This window comes from Martes martes, assembly GCF_963455335.1.
Source record: "Martes martes genome assembly, chromosome: 4".
Taxonomy (NCBI): domain Eukaryota; kingdom Metazoa; phylum Chordata; class Mammalia; order Carnivora; family Mustelidae; genus Martes; species Martes martes.
The window spans coordinates 95,789,424-95,797,710 of record NC_137891.1 but is presented as its reverse complement, the minus strand read 5'-3'; the positions used below and the strand labels follow the sequence as shown (position 1 = coordinate 95,797,710).

General features: G+C 39.0%; 1 pseudogene across 1 annotated transcript; it reads right to left on the bottom strand.

Annotated features, from left to right (window-relative positions):
- Nucleotides 1–6,906: 6,906 nt before the first annotated feature.
- On the bottom strand, nt 6,907–7,978 carry LOC308342091 (glyceraldehyde-3-phosphate dehydrogenase-like; annotated as a pseudogene). The gene has a single exon. The product of its transcript is annotated as a glyceraldehyde-3-phosphate dehydrogenase-like (transcript).
- Between the last annotated feature and the right edge of the window lie 309 nt (nt 7,979–8,287).

Sequence of the window (8,287 nt, the reverse complement as noted above, 5' to 3'; positions counted from 1 at the left end):
GACCCCGGGATCATGACCTGAGCCGAAGGCAGAGGCTTAACCCACTGAGCCACCCAGGTGCCCCTCCCCACATCTTCTTTATCCATTCATCTGTTGATGGACATCTAGGTTCTTTCTATAGTTTGGCTATTGTGGACATTAATGCTATCAACATTCAGGTGCATGTGCCCCCTTGTATCACTACAATTGTATCTTTAGGGTAAATACCCAGTAGTGCGATTGCTGGGTCATAGAGTAGCTCTATTTTCAACTTTTTGAGGAACCTCCGTGCTGTTTTCCAGAGTGGAGCAGCTCATATATTTAAAGCCTAAGTGATTTTTATTCTGTGTTTTTATTTACACATGATTAATGAATTAATCCATGGTCAGCAAGGAGGTTTAAAGTATTCAAAATTAAAATCTAGGCTATTTGGGAGGGGGTTTAACTTTTTCGTTTACTTAAAATGGAAAGGATGTTATTTAAGTATTGATCTGGGTAATGTTATTACTTCATTGGAATGTGAAATGGTACTTTTCCCCTTCCCGGTAATCCTTTAATTAACATCCTTTCTTTTTTCCTTTTCTTTTCTTTCTTTCTTTCTTTCTTTTTTTTTTTTTTTTGTATTGTTGGAACACTTTGGGGATGGAATTGTAGCTGTATAAGTTATATTGTTATATTAAAGCAAGGTCACTCTTAAAATTCTGAATTATAGCTTTTGAAAAGTTTTGTTTAAAAAGCAGTCTGAAGGTCCCTTTGAAGCCCATTTCCATTTTGTACTGAAGAGTTCTACACTCCAAACTGCTCCTTGGAAAGGCACTAATTATTTTAGTCTGATATTTGCTTTGAGTAGATGAATTAGATACTGTATTTTACTCAGTCTCTACTCCCAAGGTGGAGTGTCCTGTGTGGATGTCTGTGTAATATACAAAAAGCGCATAGGTCTTCCTTTCTCCCCCTAAGACATTTCATGTTTTATGAAGATACATATGTGCATCTATAGAGTGATTTGAGCATGATATTAATAAAGAATTCAAATAAGAATAAAACCAATATTGTACCACATATTTTAAGGCTGTTCTCAAATAAGGTAATTAAAAGTAACAATTTTAGCAATCTAATTCCTTTGATTTTTTTTCTTTTTCTCCCTACCCTCATTCTTGGCCTACTTTTTACATAACTATTTTTTTTTAACTTTATGTAACTATTGCTTAATATAAGTATTGTTTAAATTTTAAAATTCCTTTTTTTAATCTTTACAAGCTTGGAATTCAACTTGTCCTTCTCTATTAATGTTTAATAAGAAGAGTAGAGTTGGAATTAGAGCAAGCACATGTTCCATTTTAAGTGGATTACTACTTCCTTCATTCATTACTCATTAAACAGCCTGATTTTTCTAGTCCCTTGCTTTCTTCCCTTCTTTCTTTTTCTTGCCTATCTCATTGTCTTGTAATTAATTTGTGTTTTTTAGATTCCCCCCTCCTCTCTAGATAGTAGAAATGGAAAGAAGGTAGGACTTAGGGATTACTTGATTTTCATTCACTTATTTATTAAACTATGTCTGCCACTGGCAGGAATATCTGTGTACTACCTTTGTGTATATTGAATGATACATAAAGCTACATATATTCAGTTACTCTTTCAGTCCAAAACCATATAGAATTAATTTCTTTCTCCTACTTGGAGGAGCAGTATAGTTAATAGTTCCGAAGTTCAGAGGTTTGTCACACTTGTTCTAGTTGTATGCCGCCTTTGTTGTTGTCAAATCTTTCTTCAGTATACCCCCTCGACCCTCACTGGCAATCATCCTTTTTTTAAACAATTTCTTTCTTTCTTTCTTTCTTTCTTTCTTTCTTTCTTTCTTTCTTTCTTTCTTTTTTTAGATTATTTGTTTATTTATTTATTTGTCAGAGAGAGAATGCACAGGCAGAGGGAACAGTGGCAACTCCCCACTGGGCAGGGAGCCTGATGCGGGTCTCAATCTCAGGTCCCTGGGATGATGACCCCAGCTGAAGGCAGCTGCTCAACTGATGGAGCCACCCAGACATCCTGCAATCATCCTTTTTTTTAAATATAAGGACTTTTATAATCTGTTTCTTGCCCAACCCTCCAGCCGCTTCTCTGGTCACTTTTCGTTATTAGACCCAACTGTACTGAACTACGTGTAGTTCCTGAAGTATATCTTGTTTTCTCTTACATCTGTGCCTTTGCATATACTGTTCCTCCACCTGGAGCATTCTTGTGCTGTTGCCCTGCCCTTTCTCATCACCCCGCAAGCTCCTTGAACTGTGTTCAGAGGTCCATTTCCTCCAATTACTTCATGACACCTCTTCCTCTTCTGGGCTTCCCCAGCATCATCTCTGAGCCTCTAAGATGACTCTACAGTATTGTTTGGAGCTCGCTGGGCTAATAGCTTTGTGAGAACACAAACGGACTCCTCTCTCCATGCTTTGCACAAAGCACTTAAATGACAGAATGAAGAGGAAAGAAAACACTGAAGTTTGAATGTCTCATATGTCCAGAAACACGCGTAGTTCTTTTGGAAACAGTTCACTGAGTTCTGTTGCCACAACAGTTTGCAAGGCCATGTCATTATCTCCATTTTATAGTTCAGCAACCTGAGCTGATTTGCCCAGTGATGTACGGGAAGTAGGAGAGTCAGGATTTGAACTCAGGCGTGGTTTGATTCCAGTCTCTGGTGATTTCTTTTTACCACGCAGATGGCATGAGTAATTGACAATGAGCAGTAGTATAAGGCAGTGGGAAGAACATGAGCCTGGACAGCAGACGGATCTGGGTTTGAATTCTAATCTGCCCTTTAACCAACTGTCGGCAAGTTTCACCATCTCAGAAATCTCCGTTTTCTGTTTTTAAGAATGTGGCTAATGATGTTACCTACTTCAGGAAATCGCTGGGAGCATTAAATAAAATCCTATAGGAAGAGGGTTTTGAATCGGATAGCACTATATATAGCTATAAGCAAAAGAAAGACTAACAAAGGTTCAAGCAAAGACAGATTTTAAACCGCTTCCTATAATAAGAAGTCTGGAGATAGTTCGTCTTCAATGACTGAAGTTTCTTTTTCTCCTAGTTGCAGGGCATGTGTGAAGTCTCCAGCATCATATCAAAAGCCGGACAAAGTGAGGAGGCGTGGACTACAGTAATGGCTTAACTGTTCTCCTAACCACAGTCCTGCCATTGCCCCAGCTAGGGGAGAGAGTGATTTCTTTTTAATATTCATATTTTGAGGTTCAGTTATTTTTCCAATAAAGCATCACTCAGAGAGCTTAGAGATATATATATAAAGAATAATGTCCAGTTATCGCATGACTCATATTGAGTTTCATGCTTTGGCTCAACTATGTTTTACAAATTTATGTCAATGCCAAATTTTCTACAACTTAGATTCACTGAATGGTTTTTAGTTACTCAGAAGCCACTGATAATTCTGTAAAATAATAATAAACATAATGATGGTGATCAAGTTCAGCTTCCAAATATTGAGAGGCATATATGCTTTACTGTGACGACTCATAGGAGCTGTTTCGAGGTAGATGAAGAAAAGGCAGAAGATATGTTGAGAAGCAGATGTTGTATGACTGAAGTACCCAGCTGTGTACTAACAAAATGTATCTCATGCTGATTAGTTACAATTCTTTGGCAGTCAGAGACATATGTAAAGCAGTAAGCACAGCATGGGGAAATAAAAAAAAATTAAAAGCATTTTCTAAGCTTAAAACATTGGCAGTGTCTAGTCTACCATCTGTGTTACCGAAAAGTTGATTTTGTTGTGGGTAAGTCATACCAAGGTCACTTCCAAAACAAAAAAAATTGTCAACCCATAGAGTCTTCATTCTCAAATTAGCATCACATGTCTTGGCACTTTGAAATAGTGAAAAATGTTAAATCAGTAAAGTAAATTTCATTGGGGTGCATATAAACATAATAATTTTATATTGGTACTTCTGTATGTCTGTTATGAAACGGGTTTTTGTTTTTGTTTTTGTTCAGTTCTTATTTGAATTTTTTCAGGTCAAATATATCAGTTATTTTAAAATTTTCTGTCAAAATGCTTCTTCGCCTAATTTAGATGTATGACCATTTAAATACAAACGAAAGCACCACTCACCCTTCCTGTCATGGTCTTCTGGTAAGAAGGGCAGGGCTTTCTCATCCTAGAAGTCCTCTTCCTTTGATTGAATAGATGGTCGTCTGTAGGATGGCCTACTTAGGCTAAAAGTTCACTCCTTAGTACTTAAATTAATCTTGTTCCATTTTCCCTTACAGGACCAAAAATTGAAAATTTATATCCGTAGATTATTTCTATATACTACATCAGCTCTTTGTAATTAGTTTCTTTTGACTCAGCAATTTTCTTCCTCACTAATTAGAGATGTTGCAAACCACAACATGCGATTTTCTTAGAAGTAAAATGAGGTATCTTAAAACTTTATAGAAATCAAGGCTGATATAATTTGTCTGAACTGAAAACAAAAAGTATAATCAAACATTTATTAATGTGTGGGTGTGATGAAATTAGGCTGCACAAAATTATTAAGCTTTGGTATTCATATTCCTATATTAATGGTGTGCAATAACTTGAAAACATACTTTTGCTTTGATTCAAGAACTAAATGAAGATAGTTTTTATAATACTGTGGATCCAGAAGGAGATCCTTTCATTGAAGTATTAAAGTTTCTTTATACATAACTTATTTTTTTTAGGATTTATTTATTTATTTTAGAGAGAGTGAGAGTGCATATGAGAAAGTGTGGGGGGAGAGGGAGAGAGACTCTTAAGCAGACTTTGCATTGAGCGTGGAACTCAATGCGGGGCTTGAGCTCATGACCCTGAGATCATGACCTGAGCCAAAACCAGGATTTGGACGCTTACCCGCCTGAGCCACCCAGGTGCCCCAATGTATAACTTATTTTTAAACTAAAAGCTAGGATTCTGAGAGCCTCGGCATCCCACATAATTTATAACATTGTTCTGGTTATGATATCTACAAAAACTTTTGCATATTGGCTGGTCTTATTTTTGCCTGTATAGCTTTGCTTTTGATTGGAGTTGAAATATTTTATGCATAGAATGTGGTAGTGTTTGCCTTCTTAAGTACAGAGAGAGAAACTTTGTTTTGGTTAAACACCATTATGGCAGTACCATAGTAAGCTTAGATTAGAAGTGGACAGAGAGAAGGATGTGTGCAGTCAAAGGAGTGAATTATAAAAAGAAAGAGATGGAAAGTGGTGGTCATTATTGGCATTTAGAGATTTACTGCAGGGTCTTCTAGATACTCCATTAATTCATATAGTATCTTTGTGAACTGGGTCTTACCGAGAAAGAAATAAAGCTTCTGCAGTGTCTGGGTGGCTCAGTCAGTTAAGCATCTGCCTTCGGCTCAGGTCATGATCCCATGATCCTCAGGCCATGATCCCCCAGGGTCCTGGGATAGAGCCTTTGTCAGGCTCCCTGCTCAGTGGGGAGTCTGCTTTTCCCTATGCCCCTCCTCTTGCTCACGCTCACTCTCTCTCTCTCAATAAATAAATAAAATCTTAAATATATATATATATAAAAGAAAGCTTCTTAAAATTGTCATTTTCTCTAAATTATATTTATTTCTCAAAATGAAGAAAAATGTTAATTAAATTTCAGTAATAAAATATTTTAGGAATATATTTACTTGATTAAAAACAATTTTAAGGGGCGCCTGGGTGGCTCAGTGGGTTGAGCCTCTGCTTCAGCTCAGATCATGACCTCAGGGTCCTGGGATCAAGCCCCACATTCAGCCTCTCTGCTCAGCGGGGGGCCTGCTTCCCCCCCCCCCCCGCCTGCCTTTCTGCCTGCTTGTGATCTCTCTCTCTGTCAAATAAATAAATAAATAAAATCTTTAAAAAAATTTTTTAAAAATTATCATTAAAGACAGGGAACCTGGGTGGCTCAGTGGGTTAAAGCCTCTGCTTTCGGCTCAGGTCATGATCCCAGGGTCCTGGGATCGAGTTCCGCATCAGGCTCTCTGCTCAGCAGGGAGCCTGCTTCCTCCTCTCTCTCTGCCTGCCTCTCTGCCTACTTGTGATCTCTGTCTGTCAAATAAATAAATAAAATCTTTAAAAAAATTTTTTTTAAAAAATTATAATTAAAGACAAATTTTCATATTTAAAATTTGTCATGTCAATTGTACTCAAATTTTTTTTAATTTCAGAAAAGAGAAATAAAAATTTATCATATCATCAGGAAAATAATTTGAGTTTTCCTAAAATTCTGTACTTACTTTTTAAACAAGAGTTTTATTTATTTGTCAAAGATTTATTTATTTATTTTAGAGAGAGAGAGTGACTGAGCAGGAGAGGGAGGGGCAAAAGGAGAGGGAGAGAAAATCTCAAGCAGACTGCCCATTGAGTGTGGAGCCTGACATGGGGCTTGATCTCACAACCCTGAGATCATGACCTGACCCGAACCAAGAGTCAGACACTTAACTGACTGTTGCTACCCAAAGCAACTTTAGGGGCAACTGACTGTTGCCCCTAAAGAAGACTTTTAATGATATTTGTTGAAAACCTGTGTTATAACCATCACCACTACATTGCATTACGTCCTTTTAATTTTTATCCCAGTAATTTCAAATTTTCCAAAACATAAGGATAGGGTTAGAAGGAAGTTTTATATAAGGACTCAGTTTTGTTAAGCAAATGAAGAGTACGAATATCACTTATTTACTTATTTTTTTGCTGGGTGCAGTATACTTTATTGATGGTACGTGACAAGGTAGGACTTCCCAAGCTCCTCCTCTTCTTCAGGGGGTCTGGGATAGAAATTGAAAACTGTGGAGGTCAGGGGATTCTCAGTTATGAGTTGGGGCAAGGACTGCCCAGCAGCTGAGGGCTTTCTCTTCATCTTGTTCTTGCTGGGGCTGGTAGTCAAGGGGGCTCTTATTCCTTGGAGGCCATGTAGACCATTAGGTCCACTACCTGTTGCTGCAGCCAAATTCATCGTCCTACTAGGAAATGAGCCTGACAAAGTGGTCATTGAGGGCAATGCCATCCCTGGCATTGAAGGTAGAAGAGTGGGTGTCACTGTTAAAGTTGCAAGAGATAAACTGGTCCTCAGTGTAACCCAGGATGCCCTTGAGGGGGCCCCTCTGATGTCTCTTTCACCGCCTTATTGATGTCATTGCGTTTGGCAGCTTTCTCTAGGCAGCAGGTCAGATCCATGACCGACACATTGAGGGTGGGGCACAGAAGGCCATGCCAGTGAGCTTTCTGTTTAGCTCAGGGATAGCCTTTCCTACAGCCTTGGTGGCACCAGTAGAAGCAAGGATGGTGTTCTGGACAGCCCCTTACCCGTCACTCCACAGCTTCCCAGAGGGGCCATCCACCGTCTTCTGGGTGGCAGTGATAGCGTGGAGTCATAAGTCCTGAGTTCCTCCATGATGCCAAAGTTGTCAGGGATGACCTTGGCCAAAGGGGTCAAGCAGTTGGTAGTACAGGAGGCTTTGCTGACAATCTTGAGGGAGTTGTCATACTTCTCATGGTTCACGCCCATCACCAACATGGAGGCATCAGCGGGAGGTGGAGAGATGATGACCCTCTTGGCCCCACCCCTCAAGTGAGCCCCAGCCTTCTCCATGGTGGTGAAGACCCCAGTGGACTCCACAACATACTCAGCATCAGCATCACCCCATTTGAATGTGGCAGGATATCACTCCTGAAAGATGGAGATGGGTTTTCCATCAGAAAAAAACAAATTTCCCGTTCTCAGCCTTGACTGTGCTGTTGAATTTGCCAAGGGTGGAGTCATCCTGGAACATGTAGACCATGTAGTGGAGGTCAATGAGGGGTCATTGATGGTGACAGTATCTGCTTTGCCAGAGTTAAAAGCAGCCCTGGTGATCCGGTGCCAAAAATAGCCAAATCCATTTACTCCAAACTCCACCATTGTGTTTTGGGGACTCGGCTGGCACTGCACCAGAAGATGTGGCTGTGTGTCGAATGGGGAGGAGTAGAGAGCCAGTATTTAATTTATTAACAAGCTCATGCTATGCATATCAATGATTGGTGTGACTTTTGGGATGTTTCTTCATTCTGTGGGTCTTTGTTTTCTCACCTGGAAAATAAATGAAAAAAGAAAAGAAATGACATATATGAACTCTAAACATCGTATTTAGGAGACAGTAGATTTTTTATTCAGTCCAAATCCTATAGCAAGGTGTTCAAGACCTTTCATAGCTAGACATCTTTAGCTATATTTTAATTTAATTTACTTTAACAAATTTTGTTGTATTCCCCATTCTCTAGACTTACAGATTCTGTC